Below are 19,404 nucleotides of genomic sequence, written 5' to 3' on the forward strand. Positions count from 1 at the left end.
TCCTCATTCACAATGCCGTGATGCGAGCGGCGAAGAGGACTTGTGCTACCATTAAATTTGCCCAACACACTGACAAGTGTCAGCGAACCCTTCCTGAAATGCCTCACACCGCTGCGGGTAGCATGGGCCGCCAGCACTGCAGGACCAACCCTGTAACTCACCCCCCCCCACTTATTAAAATGTCTCAAGGCTTCACAATTATATTTTAAGTATCTAAGTGGCAAAGTCATTGGGTAGTGACTCCTCAATGATGCCGTGTCGTATCGGCCCGTGTTGTGCCCAGTCCTAATACATTGTAACAAAGGAGCAGATCTTGAGCACGCCCCTGAAACCTACCTGGAACAGCACGCAACACACATTGCCCCTCAGTTATGGTGCATTATACCAGCTAAGGAGGCGCTATAATGCGTGACTTCGCATTTCAGTGAGGTGATGCGGACCACCAAACTGAAATGCGTTAGTCTAATGCCTGATGCGTGGTACGCTGGCCATACTGATGCAACTAAACTGAGGTCATGGGCGTGTGGCGCGCTGGCTCACATGGCAGTCGGAATCTCAGCTGTAATGAATTATTATTAATTTGTTTCTGTGAGTTGTCAGTGAGTGTGTTTTGAAATACAGCAGCCTGCAAGGCTGTGACCTAGACTACTGTTAGCTGACTATAATTATGAAGGATGAGGCAGCGGAAATCGGTGTTGGGCTCTCTCACATCCTACAAGACTGGACACGGGTCTTGCGTTGGACTGAGAGATCCGCCTGCCCAGTGATGTTCCTCCTTTGCCTCGATTGATTGCCAGCAAAAAGCCTAGGGCCCAGTGGGTGTACTAAGGCTGGTGAAAGCTGGAATGACTAATTGCTTTTCTGCGGGTGTAATGTTGTTTTGAGCTCCCCGTCTTTTTGTGCCTGTAGAACACCGGCCCGTCTTCACAACAGGTATCCGAGGCTGTGGCAACATGTCCCTAGTTCAATTTCCTATCTGCTCAGCCCCTGGAATTGTTGCTGTCTCCTTGCAACACTAGTACTTTGAAGCTGGTGACATCCACCAGGTCAGAGAGCTCCTCTCACGTCCAGCGTGCCTCCTGATTCGAGACAGAAATCACAGCAGTCCGCACATATCCTTATGAATTACACCATTTGTGCTGCATGTGTAATACAGAAATAGACAAACAGATTTAACTCCATCAGTCGATATCACAGAAATAGCTTTACACCATTGCATGCATGGCGAACTTTAATGGTGAAACCATAGTTGGCCTAACGGAAAGGGCGGTCGACCTCGAATCTGGGGAACTGGGTTAGAGTCTCGGCAATGACGCTGAACATCCTATGATTCTGGGCAAATTACGTAATCTCTCAGTGCGTAACAAAAATGATGAATGTGTCCTCATGTAATGCAACTGGTGCAATGGAAGGCGCTCTGATACTCGATAACGGGTCAAGTTCACGCTATATAAAACTCAGTAAAAAAAAAACAGCTATTGCTTATAAATGGTTTTAGGAGTGTTTTAGATATTTTAACTGGTTGCAGCAGTTAACAGTAGTGTGGTGCCTCTGACTTTACAAGGGCACTAGGTTAATGCCCTTCCATTTCTGGTGCTTTGCAGCACTTAACGTTTTAATTTCTTGTTGCTCAGATGGGTGTCATTTCTGATATTTATATGCTTTCCTCTTCTTCTTCACTTAATTATGCTGGCCAGAAGGTGTCACTCATTGTCATTGAAATGTCACTCATAGCAATCTGAAACCTTGGCAGCTATGATAAGGAATAACCCAAAAACACAAGAAGATTAGAAAAAATATGTTCTTTTAATTTCCGCTTTGACATATGACTTATGCCACACTGTATTTGGTCTGGTGTATAAAATTGCATGGTATTTTTCTCTATTAACTTTTCTATGTACCATGATGTCCATCTGAAAAACCCAATAAATTAAGCGTTAAAAAATAAAATGAAAAATTAATAAGCTATCTAGTTTAAATGCACCACTAACACATATTCTCATATATTTAATGAAATATAAACTGTCACTTCCAGTTGACAACTTTCTGTAAATACTCTTTAGACCTCTGCATCAGTGTTTTGAAGATGCTCATGTGAAGTGAAGCTGTAAATACTTTTTGAGACATCTAAAAACCCAGGCATTTCCTGTCCGAAAATGCTTGTTTGTGTATTTTCACTAGAGACTGCATGTGATGGTTCTTTAAGTGGCCAGCAGAGGGCGCACCTCGCCTGCTGAGATGAATCAACTAAGCACATTGTATGAAAGGGAGAAGGGTTTCCTGTTCCAGGTCAGCGGTGGCAGAGACAGCACAAGCAGCAGATGGTGACATCATTTCGTTCCTCTCCCTCTGTGTCCAGCCTGCTGCAGAAGAGGAAGAAGGGCGCCCTGTCTTTCTGTGCAGTTATCTTCATCTTCAGATGCTCACAGCCCCCCCCCCACCACCTCTCCTAGACCCCAAATCTGCAGCTGCCCCACCCCAGCCATAGGAGGAGGAGAGAGCCTGGAAATGTCTGCACAGGTTTCTGCTCAGGTAGGAGATTGTCAGCACCTTCTGCTGTGTTTGTAGAAATAGACTGAATAATGCTGGAGGAAATTTCTTTCAGGAGCCGGGCTTTTCTATCTGGGGACCTCTGGGGGGCCTTTCCGTCCGGCCCTGGGGGTGTTTGTGGTCATCATTTGTTTTAAAGAGAGGATCTGTGCACTGTACTGCATCTTAATGCACTGTGAGAAATATGTGCGCACTGCATTTCACTGCACCATGAGGAATCTGTGCACGCTGCACTGCATCTTAATGCACTGTGACAGATCTGTGCACACTGTACTTTACTGCACTATAAGGAATCTGTGTCACTACAATGCATCATGCTTTCACATTACACTGCATCTTAGCGCTCTATGAGAAATCTGTGCACACTCTTTGCTCGGCTCTCGCTGTTAGTTTATTGACTTGCCCACCTGCACCCCTGTGTCAGAAGCATGTCCCCCAGGCAGTTGAATGTCAAGGCTCCCCTGCAGCCCCATGCCCCTTTGCCCCTATTTTCATATCTCAGTTGAGGTAAAACCTCAGTCATTGCAATAGTTTCCAGCGGCATAGGTTGGCTTATAGCATTATCTGCTGCAGAGGTTGTGTGTATGCTGCAGGGATTGTGTGTGTGTGCATTGACCTTGGGTCTCCCAGGTAGGAGGCCTTTCAAGCAGTGGAACGTACGTGCCTGTGTTTTTAATGTACCTACGCAGGTTGGATGTGTGTGCATCTGAAAAGGGTAGAGTTGTCTTCGCAGGCTGTGTGCGTGTGTATGAGTCTCATCCACAGTGTGTCTTTTTCAAGTGTGTCTGTCTTAGCAGATGTTGGCGGGACTGTCAGTGATTCTTCTTGGCCTCTCTGTACCGAAATCTTTATGATCACTTGCTGTAAGAGGGTCTGCTCTGTGCAGAATAGTCAGGTACTACTCGGCACACTGTAGACATCTGAGCAAAGTCACATGTGAAGTTCTAGTTCTTCCCCATAGTTTGGAAGAATTAGGCAGCTTTCAGTGAGACTTCAGCACGGCTTTCAACTATGTGACTGTCACAAGCACCGAGGGCTACTTGTATGACAATGCTACAAGGGGTTGCTTCACTCTCTCATCAACGGTGTGTTGATGAGGATTGTGCTATGATATGAAGCCTACATGAAGGATTCCAAAGGACTCTTATAGTCATTCTGCTCTAGTTGTCACTTCAAAAGACACGCAATTGATGGACGGAATGCAGAACAAATCAAAACATTCACCCCCAGTCAAGAGATCTGGGTTAAATCCATCATTCTTTTGCTCACCATGCCACCCCAGTTTAGACCTGGCCTTATGCAAATCAGTCTTGACCCTGTGCCTCATGGGAACAGTCCAGCCCGAACTGCCAAGCGCGGTCCTCCCTGGACCGGTGATAAGCATCCTAGGACCGGTTTTGGGGTTTCACCCCTCTTCAGCCAGGATAGCTTGATTCCAGTTGTCACTTCAGCAGATGAACGAGCAGAAAAATCAAGAAGAGGCCAGAGGAGAGAAATAAGAGGGATACAGAGATAAAACTCACAAAGGGTCAAGAAAAGTGATTAATAGATATCGGCCAAAATGAGAAAGAAAGAAATATGTACGGGAGGGAACAAGAGTTCTAAAAGATGGCCAGCAAAAAAATTCTAATGAACATTATTTATAAATTGCCAAAAGTTGAATTATATTTTAGGAGCTGAAAATGTGATTTAAGTGTGACGTGAATGTGAGTCTTCAAGTGTTATAGATGTAATGTGCTGTTTAGTGGTACCAATACTTGAACCAACTTTACAGCTTTCGATCTGGGATTAAATCCCAATCACCAAACGGTGTAAATGAACCAAAGGGAGGGATCAATGTATTTTCAGGTTACCAATTTCAGCTCAAGTGAGATAGTTAAGAGGCCACAGGTTCCGACTGTCCTCCTTTATAAATGTGTTTATGCACACACTGCACAGATCTGTGTTACCTTTGTATCAAACATACCAATCCTAATAAATTCTGTCGGAGGTGGCCCTTTCTAGGGTGCTTTCCCTCAACTTTTGTTTTGCTTTCGTCCCTCCTGGTTTTCTGCTGATCTATGTAATAGCCTAAGGACTTTGATCGATTTTTACACTGCCATTCAGTGCCAAAATGATGTGCTTGTCATATACATACTGGTGATTAGTGTATACATGATTGGCTAATTTGAGTTTGTTGTTAGTTCATTGTCTAGAGGTATGACATATACCTAGGGCATTTAACTCAACACCATCTCCGTGGGCCTGCAGAACTGGTTGTGCCACACACGGAGGTAGTTCTTCAAATGTGCCGCAGATTTGCAATGATGGGCCTGTGTGCGTAGGTTACTGCTACTAGGCTTGGCATTTAGGAGGACGCTTGCCAAGGTTCTTCATGTCTCTTGCTGTATCTGAGTACTCCCTGGGTACAGAGTGCTGTGTCGGTAAAGGGTAGGGCAGGTGTGTGTGTTTGCTGCATACACTGGTAGTGAATGGCACTGAGTAGTGTGTTTGGCACAGTAGGGCCTGCTTCTCGTATTGGATTGGCCTGAGGGATCTGTGGAAAGGCCGTGGAGTTGGATTTCTTGCATGCAGAAGAGTGTCAGTATATTGTTTGATATCGATGAGTTTGTAATGGTGAACCTGCTCTGGTGGAGTGAGTGAATTTGACATTATGACAGTGGAAATACCACTTTGGGAAAGTGGGAATGTCTGTACTCATGGCTCTGTATGCCTATCCACCTGTCTCCAATTCACAGCTGTCTGATGGGGGGATGGCTACATCTGTGCATTTCTGAAAAGACAGCCATAAACTAAGGGCTCAAGGTATACTGTAGACCTCTCACTCTGAGGGGCCTTCCTGTGTTGGTTAAGAGGGGGTGGAATTGGCACCAGCATTCTAAGTGGCAGGGTTGTGGCCCCACTAAAGATACTGATCAAGCCTCCCAGGGTACGATGTCCGACATGACAACATTTAGAGAGGACGCGTGCGTTTCAAAGGTGGCCTTTTGAGCTGATCTCATCTTCATAGGTCATTGTGGGTATAACCACTGGGGTTCTGCCTTTAGGGGTTTGAGAAGCTTTGGGGATTGGAAACATACTGCGCTGGTTCAACGCTGGGACATCAACAAGAAGAACTATTGGGGCTGGGGGGCTGCAACTGGAAAATCTGCAGACTTGTGGTGGCCTGGGCTTGTTGTGCTCTAGGAAGGGGACTGTCACTTGGTGGATTTTGCCTGGATGTTGCTGGCCTGCAGCTAATTGCCAACTGTCGTGGCCCGGGTCCCCAAGTACTCTCCAAGGGCTGGTTGACTGGCCTCCTGTTCACAAGTTCCCATGGACAAAAAAGATCTCCCTGTTTCCACAAGATCATAAGGACCACGCAGGATGAGGTGTAAACATGTGGAAGTGATCGTCAGTTGAGTCAAGGATCCTCCCGACGTGTGCAGTCATCAGATTGTGCCGACAAGTGAGCCGGTACAGTTCAGTGGCACACCTGGGGGGGACTATAGCGTGACAAGTTCGATGGGTGCAGGGGACGTTTGATGAGTCCGAGAGGCCCGAGCTTATATCCTGAAACCTCTTCTAGTTAGTATTCCTTAGCGTATGTTTTCTGAGCGGTGTTGAGAGAAGTTTGCAGAGTCTGCGATAGCCAAGCTGGCAGCATAGACTGTGTCCGACCTCCAGATTGTGAGGACAACAGTGCCTCACAATGCGGCCTCAGTCTGAGGTCACCGGCTCTTTCTTCCCGGACCCACGTCACAAGGTACTACGTTGTTAAGGATAGCGTGACTGGAGGTCTCGTCGTGCCTTGAGTGCACTCATGACTTGCTGCCTGGAGCAACTGTAGCTTCTACCTCTGCCAGAGGCGAAATCATTCTCCAAATTGGGAGCACGCCAGCTTCTGGTGTTGCAATCTTTTTCCTCCGGGGAGGATAGTGATCCTGCACTTGTGAAGGTGCCACTGTGTGCCTGAGGACCTAATCTGGATGGACGAAAACACGTAACTTTTTCCTTCCGCTTTAGGTGGTTACTTAATCTAATCAAAGTTTTGACAGCATCCTTGGCTGGTGTAGTTTGAATGGCTGAGGGGCTAAGTCACAAGGTGTGGAGAGAACCTGTGATATTTGTTGACCATTAAAAATAAATAGAGTACGCGATAATGGGGATGTTGTGGTTTATGATAATGTGTTAGAGGAAAAGTGGAATACCTCTGAACAACCTGGATATATGTTTCTGCTGCTTTTAATGTGGAAGGGATTGCTTGTATATTGCTTACAAGGCTGAAGGGATAATGGGGCAAGTGAACACCCAAGACAATTACATATATGTGAATGCCGTTCTGCTGCAAGTGGAAGAGTTTGAAAATGTCATATAACTGTAAAGTATGTAAGCAAGTGTATGTCGTTTTGATGCGGTGCAAAAGGGGGTGGTAATGGACGGAGCATCTGAACCAATCAAACACTCACACCCAGTCAAAAGATCTGGGTTTAATCCATCACCGTTCTTTAGCCCACTCTGCCACCCCAGTTCAGGCATGGCTATATGCAAATCAGTCTGACCCTGTGCCTCATGGGAACAGTCCAGCCCGAACTGCCAAGCCATGCCTTCCCTGGACCGGAAACAAGCTTCCGAGGACCGGTTTCTGGCATTACAGCCGTCTTCAGCCCGGCTTGCTTGAATGCAGTGGCAAAGTGAGCAAGGGATTCACGTCTGAGCATACCCTGCCACACTTATGGTGGCCAAAAGCGGTACAAAAGGGGGTGGTAATGGACAGAGCATCTGAACCAATCAAACACTCACACCCAGTCAAAAGATCTGGGTTTAATCCATCACCATTCTTTAGCCCACTCTGCCACCCCAGTTCAGACATGGCTATATGCAAATCAGTCTGACCCTGTGCCTCATGGGAACAGTCCAGCCCGAACTACCAAGCCATGCCTTCCCTGGACCGGAAACAAGCTTCCGAGGACCGGTTTCTGGCATTACAGCCGTCTTCAGCCCGGCTTGCTTGAATCCAGTGGCAAAGTGAGCAAGGGACTCACGTCTGAGCATACCCTGCCACACTTATGGTGGCCAAAAGCGGTACAAAAGGGGGTGGTAATGGACTCACACCCAGATCTTTTGACTGGGTGTGAGTGTTTGATTGGTTCAGATGCTCCGTCCATTACCACCCCCTTGTGTACCGCTTTTGGCCACCATAAGTGTGGCAGGGTATGCTCAGACGTGAGTCCCTTGCTCACTTTGCCACTGGATTCAAGCAAGCTGGGCTGAAGACGGCTGTAATGTCAGAAACCGGTCCTCGGAAGCTTGTTTCCGGTCCAGGGAAGGCATGGCTTGGCAGTTCGGGCTGGACTGTTCCCATGAGGCACAGGGTCAGACTGATTTGCATATAGCCATGCCTTAACTGGGGTGGCAGAGTGGGCTAAAGAACGGTGATGGATTAAACCCAGATCTTTTGACTGGGTGTGAGTGTTTGATTGGTTCAGATGCTCCGTCCATTACCACCCCCTTTTGTACCGCTTTTGGCCACCATAAGTGTGGCAGGGTATGCTCAGACGTGAGTCCCTTGCTCACTTTGCCACTGGATTCAAGGAAGCCGGGCTGAAGACGGCTGTAATGCCAGAAACCGGTCCTCGGAAGCTTGTTTCCGGCCCAGGGAAGGCATGGCTTGGCAGTTCGGGCTGGACTGTTCCCATGAGGCACAGGGTCAGACTGATTTGCATATAGCCATGCCTGAACTGGGGTGGCAGAGTGGGCTAAAGAACGGTGATGGATTAAACCCAGATCTTTTAACTGGGTGTGAGTGTTTGATTGGTTCAGATGCTCCATCCATCACCATCCCCTTTTGTACCGCTTTTGGCCGCCATAAGTGTGTTAGGGTATGCTCAGACGTGAGTCCCTTGCTCACTTTGCCACTGGATTCATGCAAGCCGGGCTGAAGACGGCTGTAATGCCAGAAACCGGTCCTCGGAAGCTTGTTTCCGGTCCAGGGAAGGCATGGCTTGGCAGTTCGGGCTGGACTGTTCCCATGAGGCACAGGGTCAGGCTGATTTGCATATAGCCATGTCTGAACTGGGGTGGCAGAGTGGGCTAAAGAACGGTGATGGATCAAACCCAGATCTTTTGACTGGGTGTGAGTGTTTGATTGGTTCAGATGCTCCGTCCATCACCACCCCCTTTTGTACCGGACTGTTCCCATGAGGCACAGGGTCAGACTGATTTGATATAGCCATGTCTGAACTGGGGTGGCAGAGTGGGCTAAAGAACGGTGATGGATTAAACCCAGATCTTTTGACTGGGTGTGTGTGTTTGATTGGTTCAGATGCTCCATCCATCACCACGCCCTTTTGTACCGCTTTTGTCCGCCATAAGTGTGGCAGGGTATGCTCAGACGTGAGTCCGTTGCTCACTTTGCCACTGGATTCATGCAAGCCGGGCTGAAGACGGCTGTAATGCCAGAAACCGGTCCTCAGAAGCTTGTTTCCGGTCCAGGGAAGGCATGGCTTGGCAGTTCGGGCTGGACTGTTCCCATGAGGCACAGGGTCAGACTGATTTGCATATAGCCGTGTCTGAACTGGGGTGGCAGAGTGGCCTAAAGAATGGTGATGGATTAAACCCAGATCTTTTGACTGGGTGTGAGAGTTTGATTGGTTCAGATGCTCCATCCATCACCACCCCCTTTTGTACCGCTTTTGGCTGCCATAAGTGTGGCAGGGTATGCTCAGACGTGAGTCCCTTGCTCACTTTGCCACTGGATTCATGCAAGCCTGCCTCAAGACAGCTGTAATGCCAGAAACCGGTCCTCGGAAGCTTGTTTCCGGTACAGGGAAGGCATGGCTAGGCAGTTCGGGCTGGACTGTTCCCATGATGCACAGGGTCAGACTGATTTGCTTACAGCCATGTCTGAACTGGGGTGGCAGAGTGGGCTAAAGAACGGTGATGGATTAAACCCAGATCTTTTGACTGGGTGTGTGTGTTTGATTGGTTCAGATGCTCCATCCATCACCACGCCCTTTTGTACCGCTTTTGTCCGCCATAAGTGTGGCATGTTATGCTCAGACGTGAGTCCCTTGCTCACTTTGCCACTGGATTCATGCAAGCCGGGCTGAAGACGGCTGTAATGCCAGAAACCGGTCCTCAGAAGCTTGTTTCCGGTCCAGGGAAGGCATGGCTTGGCAGTTCGGGCTGGACTGTTCCCATGAGGCACAGGGTCAGACTGATTTGATATAGCCATGTCTGAACTGGGGTGGCAGAGTGGGCTAAAGAACGGTGATGGATTAAACCCAAATCTTTTGACTGGGTGTGAGAGTTTGATTGGTTCAGATGCTCCATCCATCACCGCCCACTTTTGTACCGCTTTTGGCTGCCATAAGTGTGGCAGGGTATGCTCAGACGTGAGTCCCTTGCTCACTTTGCCACTGGATTCATGCAAGCCGGCCTCAAGACGGCTGTAATGGCAGAAACCGGTCCTCGGAAGCTTGTTTCCGCTACTGTGGTAAATAAATAATTAATTACCGGTACTATTTTTTAATACATTAAAGGAAACAGATAGCTCAATAAATAAGAGGCAGGATCCGAGGAATCTGAGGTTATCAGGCTTTAATCAGGCATAAGGGAAAGGACAGGATCGGGACAGCCTGAAATAAAGTGACATCGAAGGCACGGGATGGCAGCTGCCGGGGGCAGGGGAAAATGGCAGGATCGCAGCATCACATTAACAGTACATTATATATATAGGCATACATCATAATTACATTACATACAGTAGGCGTAACTAGTGACAAGCGTAAGATAAGAACAAAGTAGGCGTGAAAAGAAGGCGTGCACAGCGACATGTGATGAGAACGTCACAGAAGTGTCATGAATGGGCGGAAACATGGAGGGGGCTACTTGAGCAGCTGGGACCTTTAACCTAGTGGTGCGCGCAAACGGACTATGACGTGCATCTAGGGAGAACTGGGGGCTCTGACTTCTGCGCTAGAAGAGGAGACTAAAGTCTGCGGTGTCAAGACGACATGTACCTATAGTATATCTGGTATCTCGTGTTTGGAGAACATGTTGATAGAAACTAAAAGTCATCAGGGGAAAGGCTACTTGACACTAAGGCTGGTGCATGCATATATTCTTCATGTATTGCGTGTGCTAGGAATCTTCTATGGACATTAATACAGTATTTCTCTTGCATGGAGACAGAGAGACTAGACTATAAATGTAAAAAAATGTAAAACTATAGCAGGAGATGTTTATGCGGTTCAGTAGCTTAGGAATGCAAAGGCGAAGAGCTGGACTGATAACTAGAGGCATAACATATTCTTGGCAGACAGGCAGGCAGAGCCAGGCCGGGCACCGCGCTGCGCGGCAGGAAGTAAGTGAAGGGTCAGGGATGCAGGTGGGGGCTGTATCGCTCCTCGGAGCAGGTTCAGGAGACTGGAGCTTGAATCTGGTGTCCGGGCCCTCATGAGGCCTAGAAACGGGGACATTTTACTGAATTAACGTGCACAATGGAATACGTTGGCAACATAGGCCTAATACTCGTTGCTTTCACGAGAACTGGAAACCGGCATACTAGAGTTGGACACAACTATAATTGCGTCTTTATTCGGTTATAGGGAGATACATGCATATCGATCATGCACATATAATATAGGATGGGGAACACGTAGGCACACATAACATGGCAAAATTCAATTTTCCACATTCCCTCCTTGTGCCCTACGTTTCCATCAGGAAACATCAATATTCATGATACCATCTATCCTTTTATATAGCATCATTTGCTCGTCTCGAATTGTCTTGGAACGGGACTTTGGACTAGGACTAGGAATACAAGAGGTAGCACACAAGCCGCAAATCGCAGGGCCACATTGTAAACAGAGGCAGCAACTGAATATGATCATTACTGCTATACCCAGGAATGACAATACTTTCCATCCCCAGGCAGATATAATACTCCAGAGCCAACCGGACCATGTCCAGGTGCCTGGATTCTGGTGCAACTGATGGGCAATTTTATGAAGTCTGGTTATAGCTGAATAAACAGACGGCGCGTTATTAGGAATGAAAATGCAGCAACTAGATCCGATGACTCTACAAGCTCCTCCTCTATCGGCCAGTATGACGTCAAGGACGAGACGATTTTGGAGCACGACAAATCTCATAGCTGATTGTTCCTCAGTTAAGTTACCTAGAGCGGAAGTAGTCTCATTCACTACTGCTTCAAGGGTTCTAGTTAGTCTACGTATTAACTTACTATTCTGGACAGGACCTATGAAGAAGAAGAAACCTTTATTGAAATCTTGATATTGTTCTAGGGTAGTTTCAGTTTGATCGACAATTGGGGACTCGATCTCCCTTCTATGTCTAACGTGTACTAGATGTGTGTTTCTGTGATAATCGGATGGGGCTAGGAAAACTGGTGGCAGTAGGAAGGCAATATAACATGTTCCATCCCAATCAAGGGGCAGACGTACATATGCGGTCTGACCACACACAAAATATGAATGACGTGAGGCTTTGAAAATAGATTTCCCACTGTCACTATACTCGACCATAGTAGTGCAATCACTATGTCCCACATGTGCGGAACCATTCTTTCTGACACATAATTCGCCTTTAACTGGTAAAACTGAAATAGCAGGCAAATCTGGAGTAGTCTCGGATTGAACATTTAGAACCATGAAATTCGAGGAATAATTACCTAGATCATATACTTCATTTTCTAGATCTAACCCTGTTCTATGGGAAAGACCCTCCTTGTCTGGGAAACATGTTCTATTCAGAAGGGACATATCAGTTGAGGATGACGTTAACGTGGACCAGGCTCCACACGAACCATTGTGTGAAAATGGATAAGGAAAGAGTGGCAGAACTCCCTTCGGTGTCTGGAAAGGGGGGAGTCGACCACACACCCAACAATTAGTGGCATTGCTAGTCTGGTATGAATAGTGTAACATACGGATAAAAGAATTGTTGCGCATGGCAAGACGATAGGATAACTCGTGAGGAGGCAGGTCACTGAAAGTGTGCTCTACTGTAACATTAGAAAACATATGTACATGTGTATTAATAGGAAAGCATAAATGTAAGGCATAGCTTATACAGGTAATCATAAGACTCAGAAATACTAAAAAGAACAGAGTGATGATACATCTCTTAGAGTTTTGACTAACTCTCTCACTGTGTCGGTCTATCTCATACATGTCAGGAACCTGTCTAACCGCTTCACACGAGAGGGACTTAGACAATTAAACTGGCTGACTTACTAGACCTTAATTTTTGTTTATACTCCTGCTGCGGAGTTTTCTCTAACAAGGGAAGTTTAGATTCAGTGTCTGGGCAGTCCTTGAAAACGGGGCAGTCTTTGATAAATGTCTTTGGCTTAAGTCCATGAAACTTCTTCACATGGCTGGAGTGGAGCCAGCCTTTTCGGTTTTCTACTTTCACTGCTGTCCGGGTGGTGAGGAGGACGAGGTGGGGCTCCTTCCAACGGGGCTCCAGCGGACTTGAACGATCAAAATTTCTTATAAGAACAAAATCACCCGGAACGACCTCGTGCGGTTTCACCTCGGTGTTGTCTGGAAATGCAGCGGCAACCTGTGAACGACAAGATTGTAGTGCAGACATCAAGAAGGCAATGTAATCTGTCAGCATATTACTGTCAACATCGGTAATGGTACGGGGTCTAGGAGTACCCCACATGTTTGGGGGACGACCAAAAACTACCTCATACGGAGATAGACCTGAACGGGAATGAGCAACCATTCTCATATAGAAAAGGGCAACTGGCAGTGCTACCAACCTTTCTCTGCACATACTTTGGCAATTCGGATTTTCAGGGTCTGATTATGTCTCTCTACAAGACCGGCTGCTTCAGGATGGCGTACACAATGGAACTTCCACTGGTACCCTAACAGAAGAGATACTTGTTTCATGAGTTCGGAGGAGAATGGCTGGCCGTTATCTGAATACACGACCCTTGGCAATCCATAGCGGGGAAAATACTCACGAACCAACTGCCTGGCAGTGGTCGCGGCAGTGTAATCTGGGACTGGATATGCTTCTGTCCACCTGGACAAAGCACATACAACTACGAGGACATACTTGAAACCTCGACATCGCTCCATCTGAATATAATCCATCTGGAGGACTTCAAAAGGGTGGTCAGGAGGATGGAATCCACCTTGTTCCACCGGGACACCTCTTCCTGGATTGAACTGACAACAGATCATGCAAGTACGCACTTTCTGCTTGGCTGCTGCTCGTAAATGTTTGTTAAACCAAAGGTTCTGAATACTGTCTAACATGGCTTTTTCTCCTAAATGTGCAGGACTATGTGCGGTGTTAATAATGACTTGAACCATAGAGTCGGGGAGAAACCATGTGGCTTTTCCCTTCGTCAACCATCCTTGATCTGTCTGGACCCCTCCTTGTTCAAACCATTTCTTGATTTCATCGGGAGTAGCATGTGACTGTATATCTATGACATCTTGTGTAGGGTCCTTAACTGTCATACAAGTAGTCTGTTCTGGAATGTGTGTCAGTGTCATGTTAACTGGAATGTCTGGAGTCTGAGCTGTGAGCTTGGCTGTTCGATCTGCTAGATCGTTACCTTGGGAAATGATATCAGTGACTTTCGTATGTGCCTTGCACTTCATGATAGCGATAGCTGTCGGTAAATGTATTGCATCTAACAGAGCTTGAATGAGGAGACCATGCTGAATCTTGGTTCCATGAGAAGTCAAGAAACCTCTTTCTTGCCAGAGCACTCCGAAGTCGTGTACGACTCCGAATGCATAACGTGAATCTGTGTATATGTTTACTTTCAGGTTCTTGGCTCGTATGCAGGCTTGGGTCAGAGCGACGAGCTCTGCTGCTTGAGCAGACAGAGTGTCAATACGATGTGTTTCTATAACTTCGGTTTCAGTAGTCACTGCATACGCGGCTACTAGTTCTCCTGTACTTGTTCTCATACATGAACCATCCACATAAAGTGTCAGGTCGGGATCAGGTAATGCAATGTCTGTCAAGTCTTGTCTTGGCTTTGTCACGGTGTTCACAACTTCCACGCAGTCATGTGTGGCAGGATTTGAAGTAACTGAGGGTAACAGTGTAGCAGGATTTAAAATGTTGCAGCGTCTGATTTCTATGTGTGGCTGAAACAGTGTCAGTTCGTAACCTGTTAAACGTGCAATTGTCAAGTGCAGAGTCTGTGTTCGGTTTAGAAGAACTTCCACGGAGTGTGGGACTTGTACTGTCAGGGAGTGTCCTAACACTATGGAATCACTTTGTCTGATAGCTAGTGCTGTGGCTGCAACTGACTTGAGGCACGCAGGCAAAGCCTGGGCTACCGGGTCTAATGTGCTAGAGAAATAAGCACAGGGCTTGTACTGTCCTGCTTGATCTTGTGTGAGAACAGATAATGCAGTACCTTTGCGTTCAGTGACAAAAAGTGTAAAAGGCTTACTGTAGTTTGGTGTTGCTAGAACAGGTGCTTGGCATAAGGCTTTCTTTAACTCATTGAAAACAAGTGTGTGTTCTTGGGTCCAAGGGAGGACAGTCGATGTGGCTGCCTCCTGTGTCGTTAACTGTATCAGTGGCTTGGCTAGATATGCGTACTGAGGAATCCATTGTCTGCAGTAAGAAGTGAGGCCGATAAAAGCTCATACCTCCTTCTGAGTCTTGGGCTGTGGAAGATGGGCTATTAACTGAATACGGTCAGGTGTCAACTGCCTACCCCTCTTGGACAGTAAGTGTCCAAGGTAGACCACTTGCTGGACACAGAATTGCAATTTAGAAGGGGACACCTTGTGCCCCATCTCGGCCAGGAAATACAGGACTGTAAGTGACGCATGTTCGCAGTCACGTTCAGAACGGGCTGTGATTAGTAGATCATCGACATACTGGATCAGGGCAGTGTCAGTTGGCATGTGAATATTGTCTAGTTGTCTCTTAAGTGCTTGACTGTAAATATTAGGACTTTCTGTGAAACCTTGAGGAGCTCGTGTAAATTTATAGCTCCTTCCATTTAAACAGAATCCGAAAAGGAACTGGCTGTCTGGATGAATGGGGACACTAAAGAATGCGTTCTTGAGATCAATAACGGTGAAAAACGTGGCTTCGGAATCAATGGCTGTCAATAAGGAAGAAATATCTGGAACCACTGGGTACTGGGGAATGATACATTTATTAAGTTCTCGAAGGTCAATCACTAATCGATAAACTGGAGGTGCATTTGGATCAGTACGTTTCAGAATCGGAATGATAGGAGAATTACATACATTGGAGTCAGTTTCTACAACCACTCCTTGAGCAATAAGCTCGTCAATAATTTTGGATAAGCCTGCTACAGCCTCAGGTGGCAATTTGTACTGTCGGATTCGTGGTAATACAACACCTTGTTTCAGAGTGACACGGTGGGGTGTGATATGCATACAACCTACATCAGTTGGACCTTGCGCCCATAAATGCTGTGGTACATTCAACAATCTTGGATCAAAATCACGTAACACATAATGACCTTTAAAATCTCTCAGGAACAATCGTACTCCTTCTCGGGAGCAACATATAACTGCACCTAATTCTTTCAGTGTTTTAATGCCTAATAAGTTTTCTGGACAAGATTTCGTAAGTAACAAATCTGTAGTTCGGGACAATGGACCAACTTCTAGGGAAACTGGTTTCGATATTTCATTAACAATAGGCTTTCCTGAAAATCCAAGGGAAACATTTCTAGAGCCTGAGAGCGGAGCCCCTGGAACCTCGTCATGACTGATGGTAGTCCTACTTGCCCCTGTATCAATCAGAAACTTTCTGTCTTTCCCTAATACTTGACTGTGTACATAGGGACCCTCTTGATCTACAGGAATCTCGATGAGAGGCAAGCCAACCTCCCTCTCTAGGCTGTTTCATGAATACTGCTGATATTCTGGATACTCTGACTGTGCGTACTGATACATCTGTTGTGTAACGTGTTGTGTGGCAGCTATAGGCTGCGGTACTATAACTGTCTGTTGTGTGTTCTGCGGTACTTGCGTGTTCTGCGGAACATGTTCTGGTCTAGGCGGACGCGGTCTCTCTTTCGTCTTACCAGTAGCTATGTTATGTTTCAGAACTGCACATTCGTTTATATAATGACCTGGTTGCTTACAGAAATTGCAGGTCCCTTTAACGGGAGCTGCAGGATGACTGGCTTGATTCATACCCCTCTTCTGACTGTCTTGGGGAACAGACTGTGCAACTAATACTTTCATTTTCGTGTCTTTCATACGTCTCCTTTCGTGTTCTTGCTCTTCCCTGATTCTGTTCTGGTGGTACTGGAGCATCTGGAGCATTTGTGACGGAGTATTAGCTTGCTAGGTACTCTCGACTTTCAATACTCGATTTTTAACTTGTGGGCTTGAATTCTCGACTAGTTTGGTAACAAAAAGATGTGGATATGACTCACTACTTGTTTTCAGACCACTATTAATAATGAAACATTTCTCAAATCTAGAATAAAAATCACTAGTATCTTCATCTGGTTTCTGTTTACAGGCTGAGATAGCATCCCAGTCTTCCTTTTTCGTGGCTAGTAGTCTTGGCAAGACTTGTATTAACAATTCGGGCAATGCTTTAGCTTTTTCCCCAAGACCAGTACCTGGTACTCGTGAATTATCTTCAGCTTCTAGAGCTGTCCAATCTATCTTTTTCTCTCCCACCTCCCATTCTTTTTCTTTGAGTTTTTCATATATGCCCGCAGGCAACAGGACCTTTAACATTTTAATGATATCAGGATACGTGTATTCTCCCCTACGGAGCATGTCCTTTAATTCACGGTGGAACCCTGCTGGATCTTTGTCATGACAGGGTATTAACTTTTTCATTTCCAAGAGTTCCATTTTTGTGATAGGGGTGTAAACGAATACTCGTTCTAGACCACAAACCCTCTTTCTTGACTGGATGCACTTCTCGTAACGGATTCTGTCTGTCTATGTAGAATGATTTTCTTTCTGGGGGTGAGACGCGAACAAAATGTGGATTCAGAAACGTTCGGTATTTGTGGCGTTGTTCTAGAATGACACTAATTAAATCGGTACCTAGACCTTTCCATCTGTTCAAGAGTAACTCGTTCAGTACATCATGCAAAGGACCTGGATCAGAATGCTGTTCCTCATACTGTGTGATGAGGTGCTGGATCATATACATACCCACCAGACGTTGCTCGGCTGGGGGTAGCTTCAGAAACGTTTGAGCCACTATTTTATCTGGAAACGTGGCGGAATCACTAGTCCATCGAACTGCTGATCGGGCTAGTTCTTGTTCATGCATGGTACTAGGCTCACTATAACCTATTCGTGATTTCAGAATTTTATCGGTAGTCTGGAATACCTGTTCCAGAGAACACTGTTCTGGTACTGGAGGAGGAGAAACTTTCTTGTAATCTAGGCGTGAATGTCGGTCGGAAAGTCTAGTTCTACCTACATACGCTATTCTGGAGGGATTCTCGTTGTCTACCTCTTCACTGGAAGAGTCATTCTCTTTCTCGGTTGCTCTACTTGCTTTCTCTTTCTCGTGTATACGTATTATTTCCTTACGAATTTTCTTGTACATACTCTCTACACTACCTTGTGTCTTGTGTTTTCCCTCTGCTATATTGTCACTCCACCTGATCAGAGCCTTCATCTCGTCTTGATCTTTATCTGGATAATCTTGCTCTCTTATTAGACAATTAATCAAGAACTTTAAAATCATAAGTTGAACCTCGGCTTTCCTCTGTGACATAGCTTCGTGAATACTTCCTGGATTCTCTCCTGTACGGATAAAATGATATATTCTGTTTAGATGTTCCTTCATGTCGGGCAGGGTGATCAAGAAGCTGGCCACCCGTCTTAAACGTACTGAATATAAGATCATGTGATCTTCGCCTGGTACTGGATCATATATACAGTCAGTAAGGAGTCGCTTGAGATCTGTGTATGTAGCCACTTTTGGCGTACGCTGTAACGCTACGTCATGCAGCGTCAGTCGTCTTGCTTGAGGCGGGGTGTTAGGAGCACTTCCCCCTACTGCCCCTCCTGGACTAGAATCGTCTACTAATGCTGAATGTGCCGGTAAGGTAACTGGCAAAACTTGTGACGTGGACTGGTCCGGGGGTACTGGCACATGGACAGGGTTCCCGGGACCAGTGGCTGGAGGAACAGGAATTACATTATTAACAGGAGGCTGTGATTGAGCAGGCGGAATAGGGTTTGCATATTCTGGAACAGTATCGTCCAAATAGGACGAAAGAAAAATTTCAGCTGCAGTCGGTTTATGCCGTAGCTTAATCAGGACCAAGGGTGGCGGTAGATTACAGGATGCTTCCGGGGTTGCCTTCGGCAAGCCCTCGGCAAGAAGAGGATACATACCTTTAATAAGGGCATTTCTCTGTCTGTCTGACTGTTCTGCTCTAACTCGTTCACCTTCTTCTAGAAGTTCCCTTTCTTGGGCTTTTTCTGAGGATTCCCTACTTAATTCTGCTTTTCTGAATTCTTTTTCGGTTCATTTATGAGATTCTTTGCGCCATAACTCGATGGCATCTTTCTGGGACTGTCTGGCTTTCTTTTTCCATAATGCTTCTTCTACTCGCATGATGCACTCGGCATCCCATGTACCTGATACAGGCCATCTATATTTCTCTTCAAGATCTTTCGTGTAGTCTGACCATAAGTCTAGATATATTATGGCATCTAAGCCATGCTTGTGATACATAAAATGTCCTGGACTGTCCCTAGGAGGGACAGGAACTGCTTCTTCGAGGAACCCTTTTCTGGTCTTTAACTGACGTAATTTCGGGAATAGAGGCATTTTTGGAATACACAATACACGATAATCACAGTAATAATATAGCAAACA

At 46.2% G+C, this 19,404-nt stretch overlaps 1 protein-coding gene across 1 annotated transcript in view; it reads left to right on the top strand.

The window, feature by feature from the left end:
* The first annotated feature begins 2,444 nt into the window (after positions 1–2,444).
* Positions 2,445–19,404, top strand: part of LOC144807644 (uncharacterized) — a 155,810-nt gene continuing 138,850 nt past the window's right edge. Inside the window, exon 1 of the mRNA XM_078673267.1 lies at positions 2,445–2,532. The gene's annotated coding sequence lies outside the window, so the exon portion shown is untranslated. The remainder of the gene's footprint in view (positions 2,533–19,404) is intronic.

Source organism: Lissotriton helveticus, chromosome 1_2, assembly GCF_964261635.1.
Source record: "Lissotriton helveticus chromosome 1_2, aLisHel1.1, whole genome shotgun sequence".
NCBI classification, from domain to species: domain Eukaryota; kingdom Metazoa; phylum Chordata; class Amphibia; order Caudata; family Salamandridae; genus Lissotriton; species Lissotriton helveticus.